Raw genomic sequence first — 17,327 nt, 5'->3', positions numbered from 1 at the left:
GTCCACGTGGCCAGAGCTAGCCTTTTATGCCTTGGAGGTGCTGGCCTGCCCGGCAGCCAGCGTTTTGTCTGAACGTGTATTAAGCACGGCAGGGGGCGTCATTTCACGGCAGGGTGGCGTCAAATGTGGACAAGCGGACGTTCATAAAAATGAACCAGGCATGGATCCCACAGGACCTGTCCATCCCTTGTGCAGATTAGACATTAACTACCTCCCCTTAACCATATATTATTGTACTCCTGGGCACTTCCTCATTCAATCCTATTTTTATTTTCATTTTACCATTATATTGCGGGGCAACCCAAAGTTGAATGAACCTCTCCTCTGTCTGGGTGCCGGGGCCTAAAAATATCTGACAGTGGCCTGTTCCAGTGTTGGGTGACGTGAAGCATGATTCTCTGCTATGACATGAAGCCTGAATCTCTGCTATGGGACCTCTCTCCTCTGTCTGGATGCCGGGGCCTAAATATCTGACAATGGACTGTTCCAGTTTTGGGTGATGTGAAGCATGATTCTCTGCTATGACATGAAGCCTGAATCTCTGCTATGGGACCTCTCTCCTCTGTCTGGGTGCCGGGGCCTAAATATATGACAATGGACTGTTCCAGTTTTGGCTGACGTGAAGCCTGATTCTCTGCTATGACATGAAGACTGATTCTCTGCTGACATGAAGCCTGATTCTCTGTTATGGGACCTCTCTCCTCTGTCTGGGTGCCGGGGCCTAAATATATGACAATGGTCTGTTTCAGTTTTGGCTAACGTGAAGCCTGATTCTCTGCTATGATATGAAGACTGATTCTCTGCTGACATGAAGCCTGATTTTCTGCTATGGGACCTCTCTCCAATTGATATTGGTTAATTTCTTTTTATTTTTTTTTAATTTTAATTCATTTCCCTATCCACATTTGTTTGCAGGGGATTTAACTACATTTTGCTGCTTTTTGCAGCCCTCTAGCCCTTTCCTGGGCTGTTTTACAGCCTATTTAGTGCCGAAAAGTTTGGGTCCCCATTGACTTCAATGGGGTTCGGGACGAAGTTCGGGTCGGGTTCGGATCCCGAACCCGAACATTTCCGGGAAGTTCGGCCGAACTTCTCGAACCCGAACATCCAGGTGTTCGCTCAACTCTAGTCAGCACGCCACAACAACCAGCACCACCAGCTGATATGGAACGTCTTAGCAGGAGGCAGCATTTCACCAACATGGTGGAGCAGTATGTGTGCACACGCCTGCACGAACTGATTGACAGGGGTCACCCCCTGCAACTTCTGGCACATGGCCTGAGCCCTTTACCCCTTGGAGGTGCTGGCCTGCCCTGCAGTCAGTCTATTGTCTGAACGTGTGTTTAGCATGACTGGAGGGGGTTATCACAGGTTATATTTCCCAATGTTTTGGGGTGTACCCTAATTTTAAAAATAAAATTTAAAACCAAAAACCAGTGTAGGCTACCCCCTACTCCACCGCCGCTTCCACCTACACCGCCACATCCACCTCCTCCTCAACCTCCTACTCCATATGGACCTGGTCCTCCTAGATCAAGATTATTATTTTTTATTTTTATGTATTTTATGTTATTTAAAGTCATTTCCCTATCCACATTTGTTTGCAGAGCACTTGCCATGCTCTTATCCACATTTTGACGCCATTTGCAGCCCTCTAGCCCTTTCCATGACATTTTTACAGCCATTTTAGTGCTCAAAAGATCGGGTCCCCATTGACTTCAATGGGGTTCGGGTTCGGGGTCAAGTTCGGGTCAAGTTCGGGTCAAGTTCGGGTCCCGAACTCAAACTTTTTTCTGAAGTTCAGCCGACCCCGTCGATCCCGAACATCAAGGTGTCCGCTCAACTCTACCTATAATATAATTTCTATATAGTGCATTTTTATTGTGCAGCAGTTGTGTGCGGTTCTGCTGAGATTCCGTAGCTATACAGAGGGACAAACGCTATTGTAACAACTAATTGCAACTGGTGTGATATAAAATTGATATCCAATGACCTTCTAATATACCTCCAGCCACATAATCACTTGATGTTTTCTATCCGGTGAATGCCTAATGTTTGGGACTAGTGATGAGTAGTGTTGAGCGCGAATATTCGAATAACGAATTTTTATCTCGAATATTGCAAATATATATTCGCGAAATTGAATATTCGTTTTTATTTGTTGTTTTTTTCATCTGAAAATATATGATTCCTCCCTGCTTCTTGCTTGTGGGTCAATGAGCCATTGGCCACAAGCAACTGAATTGAAGCTGGAAGGAATCACGTTTTCAGATGGACCAAATATGACGAATATTCAAAATAAAGAATATATTGCTGTATATTCGATTTTAGAATATTCGTCCTATTCTAATCTAAACCAATAATCTCGGTTATAATATTCGAGTTCACGAATATTACAACAGAAAAATCGTAATGGTTAATACGTGTGCCCGACCGCATGACAAAATTGTTATTTAATCAACTTCAGCATACACCTCCCCGACAAGCGTCCCTGTCACCATGGGAACGCCGATGGGTTAGAAAATACCATCGGATCTGAGTTTTCCCTGAGATCGTAATAACTCAAATCCGATGGTATATTCTAACCCACAGGCGTTCCCATGGTTACGGGGACGCTTGTCGGGGAGCAGTATGCCAAAGTGGAATATTATTGCTCTAACTTCATCTTTTAGAATATTCGTAATATTGCTCTAACTTCGTCTTTTAGAATATTACGAATATTCTAAAAGACGAAGTTAGAGCAATGTTAAGAATATTCGTAAAATACACATATAGATTGTAATTTAGCTAATATACTGCTATAGTAATTTTTTTAATAGTGTACATATTTTCCAAAACTGAAGTTCAGAAGAGGCAAAAAAAAATAGAGAAAAAAAAAAAAGGATTATAGCACCGTCTAATATACCTCCAGCCACATAATCACTTGATCTTTTATGTACAGTGAATGCATAATTTTTGGGACCTGTAATCTAACTGGCCTACAGTAAAATTGTTATACGGTGACCGCCTAATGTACCTCCAGCCACATTATCAATTGTTCTTTTCTATACGGTGAATTAATAATTTTTGGGGCCTGTAGTCCATTGGCCTGCAATAAAATTGATATCCAATGACCGTCTAATTTACCTCCAGCCACATAATCACTTGATGTTTTCTGTCCGGTGAATGCTTAATGTTTGTGGCTTGTACTCCCATGGCCTAAAATAAAATCTTTCTAGGCTCCAGCAGGGTACATTTTTGAGAGTTTCCCTTTAAGACACATAAAAATGGCCCCTGATTAAAATACATATTTTTGGGGGGAATTTTTGCCATTGATCTCCCTCTGGTATGTCACTGTCCATGTTGTGGGACGATTTGTGCACTTCTAGTAAGTATTTGGCGCCTGCCATTAAAGTGAATGGGGCCCGCCGCAAACTTTCGGTTCACGAACATTTGATTGCGTTTGCGCTATTGCGTTCGCGAATCGTCCTGGCCGATGTTCGTCCATCACTACTAGCAATCCAACAAGCAGCTTTCTCTGAAAATGTTCTTGGTCTTTCAGACCTACTCTTGACCTCCAGTGTTCCTGTTAACTGCCATTTCTTCATTACATTTTTAACTCAGGAAATGGCAACCTGAAAACTCTTTGTTATCTTCTTATAGCCTTCTCCTGCTTTGTGGGCCTCAACCATTTTCAGAGTGTTAGGCAGCTGCTTAGAAGAACCCATGGCTGCTGTTTTTTGGGAAAAGGTTAGAGGCGCCTGGGTATTTATAAAGCTATGAACTTTGCATCACCAGCCCTTTCCTAATGATAATTATGAACAAACATTAACCCTAACAGACTAATTAAGGTCTGAGAGCTTGGTCAAAGTAATCCGAAAGCTCAAACTCCATGGGTTCCCATACTTTTGCAAGGTACTTCTTTCCTTTTTTTCACTCTAAAATTTTACAAAAGCAAAATAATGCACTAATGTTGCTTAAAATGTTGAAAAGTGTATATCTTTAACATTATTCCTTTCGGAGATGATTTAATTTGCAACTTGCTTTACTATTCACAGTAAAAGTAATTTTGGACAGGGGTACCCAAACTTTTGCAGTCCACAGTACATGGAGAGGGACCAGGGAGAAGAAACCAGTAGGGACCCAAAAAGTATTGGAATAGAAGCAGCTGGATATAGCAGAGATTAATCTCACTTCTTTTCATTTTTTTTTATGCTCTATTGACTCCTTGGAAAAAATATTATCGACTAGACAACCTCTTTAAGAAAAGACACAATCACCACCTTACTTAACATTACAAAAACTACTTGTAACTTTGCTTCAATTATGAGTACATGTAGATAAACCAAAGCTGTCATGGATTCTACTGTTCAATGACTATTCTGAAACTGCATAACTGCTATTTTAGACTGTATTCATATTTTATGTTGTTTGGATTAATTCTGAATATAACTTGAAACTCTGAGTCTCATTGTAATCTGTAACAGGGCCTCCCAACTATCAGAAATCAATAATATGGGTCAGTAGGCTTTTTGGGCCACTCAGGGCCCTTCATTATCTATAGTTAGACAGCAGGTAACAGGCATCCTTTCAATAAACTCAAAAAAAAAAACTGTGAATCTTAAAGCCTTTGTTGGGTAAATTGTTGTCCTAGAAAAACAACACAGTTCATTGTCCTTTTTCAGGAAGTAAGGATGGCACTAATGACCTGAGAAACCTCCAAGACATATGTGTGGCCAGATGTCTTTTTTCCTTAGTCTTTCTCATATAAGATGCTTTGTATGATAGAAAATAAAAGTTGCTATGAGGTAACTTACAAGCTTGAACAATCCATTATGATACAGCAAAACTACATTATGGGTCAGTTTTTGTAGCCAGTGCATCAGGGCCGGCTTCAGCACCTAGAACACCAGGGCAAGTGCCGGGGCCCACTGCTCACTCTGTTCCTGCTCACTCCTGCAGCTGTGTCCTGGTATTCATTAAACTGCCTGTTCTGAATTCTAGGGCAGCTTACCCCAGCAATGCAGACAATTTTCGCCATGTGCACTGCTAGGGTGGGCGGCCCCAGGACTCAGAACAGGGTACATAGAGTTTCCTACCGGGCTAAATGACCTTCCTGATGTCATCCGCCCATGTGACCAGTGGGTGAGGAGCCAGAGGAGCAGAGAGCTGTGTTCCTGTATGGACAGGAGCTTGGCTGGAATGTGGTCAGGCCTAGCTGTGTGTCTGTTCCTGTGTGTGTCTGTCTGTCCCTGTGTGTGTGTGCCTGTCTGTCCCTGTGTGCCCCTGTGTGTGTCTAAGGGTACTTTCACACTAGCGCTGTTAGAATCCGGCGGGCAGTTCCGTTGCCAGAACTGCCTGCCGAATCCGGAAATTCGTATGCAAATGGTTATATTTTTTTTCCGGATACGGATCAGATAGACTTATTCATTGTAATATCGGATCTGTCTTTCCGGTATCATCCGGAATAACGAATACGGTATTTAATTTTTTCAAAGCCAGAAAGATCTGCGCATACGGCAATTTCCAGAACACTTGATACCGGATCCAGCATTAAAACATTTTAATGGAAATTAATGCCGGATCCGGGAAGTGCAATAGTGTTACGGAATTTTGTCCGGAAGAAAATGCCTCAGCAAGCTGCGGAATTTTGTCCGCTCAAATACCGTACAAGGGACGGAACGGAACGGAAGACATCCTGATTAGGGATGAGCGAACCCGAACTGTATAGCACAAGCTATCACCAAGTGTATTTAACCATCAATAGTGTGGTTATTTTGTGCTATATCCTACATCAGCTGCAGGCTGAGCCTGTGTCACCGAAGTGCATTTAACCATCAACAGTCTGGTTATTTTTTGGCCATATACTACATCTGGTGCAGGCTGAGCCTGTGTCACCCAAGTGAATTTAACCATCAACAGTCTGGTTATTTTTTGGCCATATACTACATCAGGGGCAAGTTGAGCCTGTCACCCAGCGCCTAAAAAATAGACCTGACATTTCTATTCAACCAGATCTGTACTGTTTTAGCTGGTCAAGTTATTTGTAGTGACCGTAAAAGCACTTTTTATTTTCTGGATTGAAAAACTATTCCTAAATTTGCCATTCTCAAAATAACTAGTTTCTGGTATTTGAGGCCTACTTGAAATCTATCCCAAAAAGGATATCTTACATTGAAGGTACTGATAGTGTCATTCAGAAAAACCTAAGACACACGCTATCGTGCAGATAGAAGTCTGATTCTGTGATTAAACCTATACCTGTCACACAGCGCAAAAAAAAACAGGCCTCACATCTCTATTCAACCAAATCTGTACTGTTTTAGCTGGTCAAGTTATTTGTAGTGACCGTAAAAGCACTTTTTATTTTCTGGATTGAAAAACTATTCCCAAATTTGCCATTCTCAAAATAACTAGTTTCTGGTATTTGAGGCCTACTTGAAATCGATCCCAAAAAGGATATCTTACATTGAAGGTACTGATAGAGTCATTCAGAAAAACCTAAGACACACGCTAGCGTGCAGATAGAAGTCTGATTCTGTGATTAAACCTATACCTGTCACACAGCGCAAAAAAAAACAGGCCTCACATCTCTATTCAACCAAATCTGTACTGTTTTAGCTGGTCAAGTTATTTTTAGTGACCGTAAAAGCACACTTTTTGTTCTGGGTTGAAAAACTATTCCCAAATTTGCCATTCTCAAAATTGTGGTGAACGGGAACAATGAGGAAAACATCTAATAAGGGACGCGGACACGGACGTGGACATGGTAGTGGTGGTGTTAGTGGACCCTCTGGTGCTGGGAGAGGACGTGGCCGTTCTGCCACAGCCACACGTCCTAGTGTACCAACTACCTCAGGTCCCAGTAGCCGCCAGAATTTACAGGGATATTTGGTGGGGCCCAATGCCTTTCTAAGGATGGTAAGGCCTGAGCAGGTACAGGCATTAGTCAATTGGGTGGCCGACAGTGCATCCAGCACGTTCACATTATCTCCCACCCAGTCTTTTGCAGAAAGCGCACAGATGGCGCATGAAAACCAAGCCCATCAGTCTGTCACATCACCCCCATGCATATCAGGGAAACTGTCTGAGCCTCAAGTTATGCAGCAGTCTCTTATGCTGTTTGAAGACTCTGCTGCCAGGGTTTCCCAAGGGCATCCACCTAGCCCTTCACCAGGGGTGGAAGAGATAGAATGCACTAACGCACAACCACTTATGTTTCCTAATGATGAGGACATGGGAATACCACATCAGCACGTCTCTGATGATGACGAAACACAGGTGCCAACTGCTGCGTCTTTCTGCAGTGTGCAGACTGAACAGGAGGTCAGGGGTCAAGACTGGGTGGAAGACGATGCAGGGGACGATGAGGTCCTAGACCCCACATGGAATGAAGGTCGTGCCACTGACTTTCAGAGTTCGGAGGAAGAGGCAGTGGTGAGACCGAGCCAACAGCGTAGCAAAAGAGGGAGCAGTGGGCAAAATTAGAACACCCGCCGCCAAGAGACTCCGCCTGCTACTGACCGCCGCCATCTGGGACCGAGCACCCCAAAGGCAGCTTCAAGGAGTTCCCTGGCATGGCACTTCTTCAAACAATGTGCTGACGACAAGACCCAAGTGGTTTGCACGCTGTGCCATCAGAGCCTGAAGCGAGGCATTAACGTTCTGAACCTTAGCACAACCTGCATGACCAGGCACCTGCATGCAAAGCATGAACTGCAGTGGAGTAAACACCTTAAAAACAAGGAAGTCACTCAGGCTCCCCCTGCTGCCTCTTCTGCTGCCGCCGCCTCGGCCTCTTCTACTGCTGCTGCCGCCGCCTCGGCCTCTTCCTCTGCCTCTGGAGGAACGTTGGCACCTGCCGCCCAGCAAACATGGGATGTACCACCAACACCACTACCTGCGTCACCAAGCATCTCAACCATGTCACACGGCAGCGTTCAGCTCTCCATCCCACAAACATTTGAGAGAAAGCGTAAATTCCCACCTAGCCACCCTCGATCCCTGGCCCTGAATGCCAGCATTTCTAAACTACTGGCCTATGAAATGCTGTCATTTAGGCTGGTGGACACACACAGCTTCAAACAGCTCATGTCACTTGCTGTCCCACAGTATGTTGTTCCCAGCCGCCACTACTTCTCCAAGAGAGCCGTGCCTTCCCTGCACAAACAAGTGTCCGATAAAATTAAGTGTGCACTGCGCAACGCCATCTGTGGCAAGGTCCACCTAACCACAGATACGTGGACCAGTAAGCACGGCCAGGGACGCTATATCTCCCTAACTGCACACTGGGTAAATGTAGTGGCGGCTGGGCCCCAGGCGGAGAGCTGTTTGGTGCACGTCCTTCCGCCGCCAAGGATCGCAGGGCAACATTCTTTGCCTCCTGTCTCCTCCTCCTCCTACTCAGCTTCCTCCTCCTCTTCTTCCACCTGCTCATCCAGTCAGCCACACACCTTCACCACCAACTTCAGCACAGCACAGGGTAAACGTCAGCAGGCCATTCTGAAACTCATATGTTTGGGGGACAGGCCCCACACCGCACAGGAGTTGTGGCGGGGTATAGATCAACAGACCGACAAATGGTTGCTGCCGGTGAGCCTCAAGCCCGGCCTGGTGGTGTGCGATAATGGGCGAAATCTCGCTGCAGCTCTGGGACTAGCCGGTTTGACGCACATCCCTTGCCTGGTGCATGTGCTGAATTTGGTGGTGCAGAAGTTCATTCGCAACTACCCCGACATGTCAGAGCTGCTGCATAAAGTGCGGGCCGTCTGTTCGCTTCCGGCGTTCACACCCTGCCGCTGCTCGCCTGTCTGCGCTACAGCGTAACTTCGGCCTTCCCGCTCACCGCCTCATATGCGACGTACCCACCAGGTGGAACTCCACCTTGCATATGCTGGACAGACTGTGCGAGCAGCAGCAGGCCATAGTGGAGTTTCAGCTGCAGCACGCACGGGTCAGTCGCACTGTGGATCAGACACACTTCACCACCAATGACTGGGCCTCCATGCGAGACCTGTGTGCCCTGTTGCGCTGTTTCGAGTACTTCACCAACATGGCCAGTGGCGATGACGCCGTTATCAGCGTTACAATACCACTTCTATGTCTCCTTGAGAAAACACTTAGGGCGATGATGGAAGAGGAGGTGGCCCAGGAGGAAGAGGGGTCATTTTTAGCACTTTCAGGCCAGTCTCTTCGAAGTGACTCAGAGGGAGGTTTTTTGCAACACCAGAGGCCAGGTACAAATGTGGCCAGACAGGGCCCACTACTGGAGGATGAGGAGGACGAGGATGAGGAGGAGGTGGAGGAGGATGAGGATGAAGCATGTTTACAGCGGGGTGGCACCCAAAGCAGCTCGGGCCCATCACTGGTGCGTGGCTGGGGGGAAACACAGGACGATGACGATACGCCTCCCACAGAGGACAGCTTGTCCTTACCTCTGGGCAGCCTGGCACACATGAGCGACTACATGCTGCAGTGCCTGCGCAACGACAGCAGAGTTGCCCACATTTTAACGTGTGCGGACTACTGGGTTGCCACCCTGCTGGATCCCCGGTACAAAGACAATGTGCCCACCTTACTTCCTACACTGGAGCGTGATAGGAAGATGCGCGAGTACAAGCGCACGTTGGTAGACGCGCTACTGAGAGCATTCCCAAATGTCACAGGGGAACCAGTGGAAGCCCAAGGCGAAGGCAGAGGAGGAGCAAGAGGTCGCCAAAGCAGCTGTGTCACGCCCAGCTCCTCTGAGGGCAGGGTTAGCATGGCAGAGATGTGGAAAAGTTTTGTCAACACGCCACAGCTAAGTGCACCACCACCTGATACGGAACGTGTTAGCAGGAGGCAACATTTCACTAACATGGTGGAACAGTACCTGTGCACACCCCTCCACGTACTGACTGATGGTTCGGCCCCATTCAACTTCTGGGTCTCCAAATTGTCCACGTGGCCAGAGCTAGCCTTTTATGCCTTGGAGGTGCTGGCCTGCCCGGCGGCCAGCGTTTTGTCTGAACGTGTATTCAGCACGGCAGGGGGCGTCATTACAGACAAACGCAGCCGCCTGTCTACAGCCAATGTGGACAAGCTGACGTTCATAAAAATGAACCAGGCATGGATCCCACAGGACCTGTCCATCCCTTGTGCAGATTAGATATTAACTACCTCCCCTTAACAATATATTATTCTACTCCAGGGCACTTCCTCATTTAATACTATTTTTAATTTCATTTTACCATTATATTGCGGGGCAACCCAAAGTTGAATGAACCTCTCCTCTGTCTGGGTGCCGGGGCCTAAATGTGTGACAGTGGCCTGTTCCAGTGGTGGGTGACGTGAAGCCTGATTCTCTGCTATGACATGAAGACAGATTCTGTGCTGACATAAGGCCAGATTCTCTGTTACAGGACCTCTCTCCTCTGTCTGGGTGCCGGGGCCTAAATGTGTGACAGTGGCCTGTTCCAGTGGTGGGTGACGTGAAGCCTGATTCTCTGCTATGACATGAAGACTGATTCTGCGCTGACATAAGGCCAGATTCTCTGTTACGGGACCACTCTCCTCTGTCTGGGTGCCTGAGCCTAAATGTGTGACAGTGGCCTGTTCCAGTGGTGGGTGACGTGAAGCCTGATTCTCTGCTATGACATGAAGACTGATTCTGCGCTGACATAAGGCCAGATTCTCTGTTACGGGACCTCTCTCCTCTGCCTGGGTGCCTGGGCCTAAATGTGTGACAGTGGCCTGTTCCAGTGGTGGGTGACGTGATGCCTGATTCTCTGCTATGACATAAAGACAGATTCTGTGCTGACATAAGGCCACATTCTCTGTTACAGGACCTCTCTCCTCTGTCTGGGTGCCGGGGCCTAAATGTGTGACAGTGGCCTGTTCCAGTGGTGGGTGACGTGAAGCCTGATTTTCTGCTATGACATGAAGACAGATTCTGCGCTGACATAAGGCCAGATTCTCTGTTACGGGACCGCTCTCCTCTGTCTGGGTGCCGGGGCCTAAATGTGGGACAGTGGCCTGTTCCAGTGGTGGGTGACGTGAAGCCTGATTTTCTGCTATGACATGAAGACTGATTCTGCGCTGACATAAGGCCAGATTCTCTGTTACGGGACCTCTCTCCTCTGCCTGGGTGCCTGGGCCTAAATGTGTGACAGTGGCCTGTTCCATTGGTGGGTAACGTGATGCCTGATTCTCTGCTATGACATGAAGACAGATTCTGCGCTGACATAAGGCCAGATTCTCTGTTACAGGACCTCTCTCCTCTGTCTGGGTGCCGGGGCCTAAATGTGTGACAGTGGCCTGTTCCAGTGGTGGGTGACGTGAAGCCTGATTCTCTGCTATGACATGAAGACAGATTCTGCGCTGACATAAGGCCAGATTCTCTGTTACGGGACCGCTCTCCTCTGTCTGGGTGCCTGGGCCTAAATGTGTGACAGTGGCCTGTTCCAGTGGTGGGTGACGTAAAGCCTGATTCTCTGCTATGACATGAAGACTGATTCTGCGCTGACATAAGGCCAGAATCTCTGTTACAGGACCTCTCTCCTCTGTCTGGGTGCCGGGGCCTAAATGTGTGACAGTGGCCTGTTCCAGTGGTGGGTGACGTGAAGCCTGATTCTCTGCTATGACATGAAGACAGATTCTGCGCTGACATAAGGCCAGATTCTCTGTTACGGGACCGCTCTCCTCTGTCTGGGTGCCTGGGCCTAAATGTGTGACAGTGGCCTGTTCCAGTGGTGGGTGACGTGAAGCCTGATTCTCTGCTATGACATGAAGACTGATTCTGCGCTGACATAAGGCCAGATTCTCTGTTACGGGATCTCTCTCCTCTGCCTGGGTGCCTGGGCCTAAATGTGTGACAGTGGCCTGTTCCAGTGGTGGGTGACGTGATGCCTGATTCTCTGCTATGACATGAAGACAGATTCTGTGCTGACATAAGGCCAGATTCTCTGTTACAGGACCTCTCTCCTCTGTCTGGGTGCCGGGGCCTAAATGTGTGACAGTGGCCTGTTCCAGTGGTGGGTGACGTGAAGCCTGATTCTCTGCTATGACATGAAGACAGATTCTGCGCTGACATAAGGCCAGATTCTCTGTTACAGGACCTCTCTCCTCTGTCTGGGTGCCTGGGCCTAAATGTGTGACAGTGGCCTGTTCAAGTGGTGGGTGACGTGAAGCCTGATTCTCTGCTATGACATGAAGACAGATTCTGCGCTGACATAAGGCCATATTCTCTGTTACGGGACCGCTCTCCTCTGTCTGGGTGCCTGGGCCTAAATGTGTGACAGTGGCCTGTTCCAGTGGTGGGTGACGTGAAGCCTGATTCTCTGCTATGACATGAAGACAGATTCTGAGCTGACATAAGGCCAGATTCTCTGTTACGGGACCTCTCTCCTCTGCCTGGGTGCCTGGGCCTAAATGTGTGACAGTGGCCTGTTCCAGTGGTGGGTGACGTGAAGCCTGATTCTCTGCTATGACATGAAGACTGATTCTGCGCTGACATGAAGCCAGATTCTCTGCTATGGCATGAAGAGACTGATTCTGTGCTGACATGAAGCCAGATTCTTTGCTATGGCATGAAGAGACTGATTCTCTGCTGACGTGAAGCCAGATTCTCTGCTATGGGACCTCTGTCCAATTGATATTGGGTCTTTTTTATTTTTTTTATTTTTATTTTAATTCATTTCCCTATCCACATTTGTTTGCAGGGGATTTAGGCTACTTTCACACTAGCGTTCGGAGCGGATCCGTCTGATGTTTCATCAGACGGATCCGCTCCGATAATGCAGACGTTCGCATCCGTTCAGAACGGATGCGTCTGCATTAAAACTTAGAAAATTTTCTAAGTGTGAAAGTTGTCTGAGCGCATCCGTTCAGACTTTACATTGTAAGTCAATGGGGAACGGATCCGCTTGAAGATTGAGCCATATGGTGTCATCTTCAAGCGGATCCGTCCCCATTGACTTACATTGTAAGTCTGGACGGATCCGCTAGCCTCCGCACAGCCAGGCGGACACCCGAACGCTGCAAGCAGCGTTCAGGTGTCCGCTCACTGAGCGGAGCGGAGGCTGAGAGCTGGCAGGCGGATGCATTCTCAGTGGATCCGCCTCCACTGAGAATGCATTGGGGCCAGACGGATGCGTTCGGGGCCGCTCGTGAGCCCCTTCAAACGGAGCGCACGAGCGGACACCCGAACGCTAGTGTGAAAGTAGCCTTACCTACATGTTGCTGCCTTTTGCAGCTCTTTCCTGGGCTGCTTCACAGCCTTTTTAGTGCCCAAAAGTTCGGGTCCCCATTGACTTCAATGGGGTTCGGGTTCGGGACGAAGTTCGGTTCGGGTTCGGATCCCGAACCCGAACATTTCCGTGAAGTTCGGCCGAACTTCTCGAACCCGAACATGCAGGTGTTCGCTCAACTCTAATCCTGATTCATACTGAACGGCTTGCTTTCCATTCAGAATGCATTGGGACAAAACGGAAGTGTTTTTTAAGTATTGAGACCCTTTATCGGATTTCAATACTGGAAAAGAATAACTCTAGTGCGAAAGTACCCTAAGGCATTGCTTGGACTCCATACCACAGTCTAGCCAGTGCCTAATGGGTTACAGTTTAGACCACCTTCTGGTACATGTTGATAATTCCCTTTTAAACCTCAGTCCATGTCCCCTCAGTACTGGGAATAGTGGGAGACATATTAGACGGTAACAAAAGGTTGGAGCATAACTAAAGGTATAATTCCCTTTTAATATCTCCTAAAGGTGGCCACAGATTAGATAGAAGTAGGTTGACAATCTCACCATTGCACAGGTGTCTGTCCATATGTATCTGTCTGTCCCTGTGTGTGTGTGTGTGTGTGTGTGTGTGTGTATGGGTTTGTCTCTGTGTGTGTGTCTGTCCATGTGTGTGTGTGTGTGTCTGCCCCTGTGTGTGTCCGTCCCTGTGTGTTTGTGTCTGTCCCTGTGTTTGTGTCTGTCCCTGTGTGTGTGTGTGTCTGTCCATGTGTGTGTGTGTCTGTCCCTGTGTGTGTGTGTCTGTCCCTGTGTGTGTGTCTGTCTCTGTGTGTCATCCCTGTGTGTTTGTGTCTGTCCCTGTGTGTGTATGTCCATGCTTGTGTCTGTCCCTGTGTGTGTGTGTGTGTGTCTGTCCATGTGTGTGTGTGTGTGTCTGTCTGTCCCTGTGTGTATGTGTGTCCCTGTGTGTGTGTGTGTGTGTGTCTGTCCTTGTGTATGTCCATCCCTGCGTGTTTGTGTCTGTCCCTGTGTGTGTGTCTGTACCTGTGTGTGTGTGTGTGTCTGTCCCTATGTGTCCATCCCTGTGAGTTTGTGTCTGTCCCTGTGTGTGTGTCTGTCCCTGTGTGTGTGTCTGTCCCTGTGTGTCTGTCCATGTGTGTGTATCTGTCCCTGTGTGTATTTGACCGGCCCAGTGTGTGTGTCCCTGTGTGTGTGTGTGTGTGTCTCTTCCTGTGTGTGTGTCTCTTCCTGTGTGTGTGTGTCTCCCTGTGTGTGTGTCTCCCTGTGTGTGTGTCTCCCTATGTGTGTGTCTCTCCCTATGTGTGTGTCTCTCCCTGTGTGTGTGTCTCTCCCTGTGTGTGTGTCTCTCCCTGTGTGTGTGTCTCTCCCTGTGTGTCTCTCCCTGTGTATGTGTCTCTCTCCGTGTGTGTGTGTCTCTCCCCCTCTGTGTGTGTGTCTCTCCTTGTGTGTCACCATCACCATGCCCACAGTGTTTCTATGTCTTGACGCAGCTGCATAAATTAAGGAAGTTCTGTGCGGGGCAAGAAGAAGAAGATGGAAGAGGAGGCAGCGCCGCCAGCATGAAGTTTGTGGGAGAGACACAGGGAAGCACACTAAGGATGTAGGTAACACTACCACATGATCTACACTAGTGTTATCGGTTTTACATAGGACTGCAGGTAACACTACCATATTATCAGCACTAGTGTTATCTGTGGTTTTACATAGGACTGCAGGTAACGCAAACACATTATTAGCACTAGTGTCATCTGTGGTTTTCCGTAGGACTGCAGATAATACTACCACATTATCGGCACTAGTGTTATATAGTCAGGTCCATAAATATTTGGACATCGACACAATTCTAACATTTTTGGCTCTATACACCACCACAATGCATTTGAAATGAAACAAACTAGATGTGCTTTAACTGCAGACTGTCAGCTTTAATTTCAGGTTATTTACATCCAAATCCATTGAACGGTGTAGGAATTACAACAGTTTGCATATGTGCCTCCCACTTGTTAAGGGATCAAAAGTAATGGGACAATTGGCTTCTCAGCTGTTCCATGGCCAGGTGTGTGTTATTCCCTCATTTTTTCCAATTACAATGAGCAGATAAAAGGTCCAGAGTTCATTTCAAGTGTGCTATTTGCATTTGGAATCTGTTGCTGTCAACTCTCAAGATGAGATCCAAAGAGCTGTCACTATCAGTGAAGCAAGCTATAATTAGGCTGAAAAAAACAAACAAACCCATCAGAGAGATAGCAAAACATTACGCGTGGCCAAAACAACTGTTTGGAACATTCTTAAAAAGAAGGAACACACCGGTAAGCGCAGCAACACCAAAAGACCTGGAAGACCACGGAAAACAACTGTGGTGGATGACCGAAGAATTCATTCCCCGGTGAAGAAAACACCCTTAAAAACAGTTGGCCAGGTCAAGAACACTCTCCAGGAGGTAGGTGTATGTGTGTCAAAGTCAACAATCAAGAGAAGACTTCACCAGAGTGAATACAGAGGGTTCACCACAAGATGTAAAACATTGGTGAGCCTCAAAAACAGGAAGGCCAGATTAGAGTTTGCCAAACGACATCTAACAAAGCCTTCACAGTTCTGGAACAACATTCTATAAACAGATGAGACCAAGATCAACTTGTACCAGAGTGATGGGAAGAGAAGAGTATGGAGAAGGAAAGGAACTGCTCATGATCCTAAGCATACCACCTCATCAGTGAAGAATGGTGGTGATAGTGTCATGGCGTGGGCATGTATGGCTGCCAATGGAACAGGTTGTCTTGTATTTATTGATGATGTGACTGCTGACAAAAGCAGCAGGATGATTTCTGAAGTGTTTCGGGCAATATTATCTGCTCATATTCAGCCAAATGCTTCAGAACTCATTGGACGGCGCTTCACAGTGCAGATGGACAATGACCCAAAGCATACTGCAAAAGCAAACAAAGCGTTTTTTAAGGGAAAGAAGTGGAATGTTATGCAATGGCCAAGTCAATCACCTGACCTGAATCCGATTGAGCATGCATTTCACTTGCTGAAAACAAAACTGAAGGGAAAATGCCCCAAGAACAAGCAGGAACTGAAGACAGTTGCAGTGGAGGCCTGGCAGAGCATCACCAGGGATGAAACCCAGCATCTGGTGATGTCTATGCATTCCAGACTTCAGGCTGTAATTGACTGCAAAGGATTTGCAGTCAAGTATTAAAAAGTGAAAGTTGGATTTATGATTATTATTCTGTCCCATTACTTTTGGTTCCTTAACAAGTGGGAGGCACATATGCAAACTGTTGTAATTCCTACACCGTTCACCTGATTTGGATGTAAATACCCTTAATTTAAAGCTGACAGTCTGCAGTTAAAGCACATCTTGTTCGCTTCATTTCAAATCCATTGTGGTGGTGTATGGAGCCAAAAATGTTAAAATTGTGTTGATGTCCCAATATTTATGGATCTGACTGTATGTGGTTTTACTTAGGACTGCAGGTAGCACTACCACATTATCAGCACTAGTGTTATCTGTGGTTTTACATAGGACTGCAGTTAACACTACTACATTTGCTGTACTCAGATAGCCATGACTGTGTTATCTGTGCTGTTACATAGGACTATATTATCTGTACTCAGAGTTATCACTGTGTAAGGGGCCCACTGAGACTTTATTGCCCAAGGGCCCTCATGAACCTGGAGCCGGCCCTGTACGTATTACACAATGATATGCATGGTACAGTAAATAAACAGTTGAGATCTTGAAACCATGCTTATAGAAATAAGTTCAGTAACATAGGTTGTGGAGGGTTTTTTTTAACTATCATTTTAGTAAATATGTACATTATTACTAAGCTGTGGGGACTATGAACTTAAAAGGGTTGTGTGAGATATGAGTAGGAAATGTTCTAACATAATAAAATAAGCTATACTCACTATCCCATCCACCACTACAGGTCTGTCCCCTGCCATTCATGGTCCATGCTGTCCAAAAGTGTTGCCTTCCAAATCTTCAGGAGACTGCTGCAGCCAATCACAGACTTTTGTAGTCATATGATCACTGAGGCTATTCAGTCACATGTGCATGAATGGGACATGTTTGCCAGTGACTGGCTATAGTGGTCAC

The sequence above is a fragment of the Bufo bufo genome, chromosome 5, assembly GCF_905171765.1.
Source record: "Bufo bufo chromosome 5, aBufBuf1.1, whole genome shotgun sequence".
Taxonomy (NCBI): domain Eukaryota; kingdom Metazoa; phylum Chordata; class Amphibia; order Anura; family Bufonidae; genus Bufo; species Bufo bufo.
Note: the sequence above shows the minus strand (reverse complement) of the source record.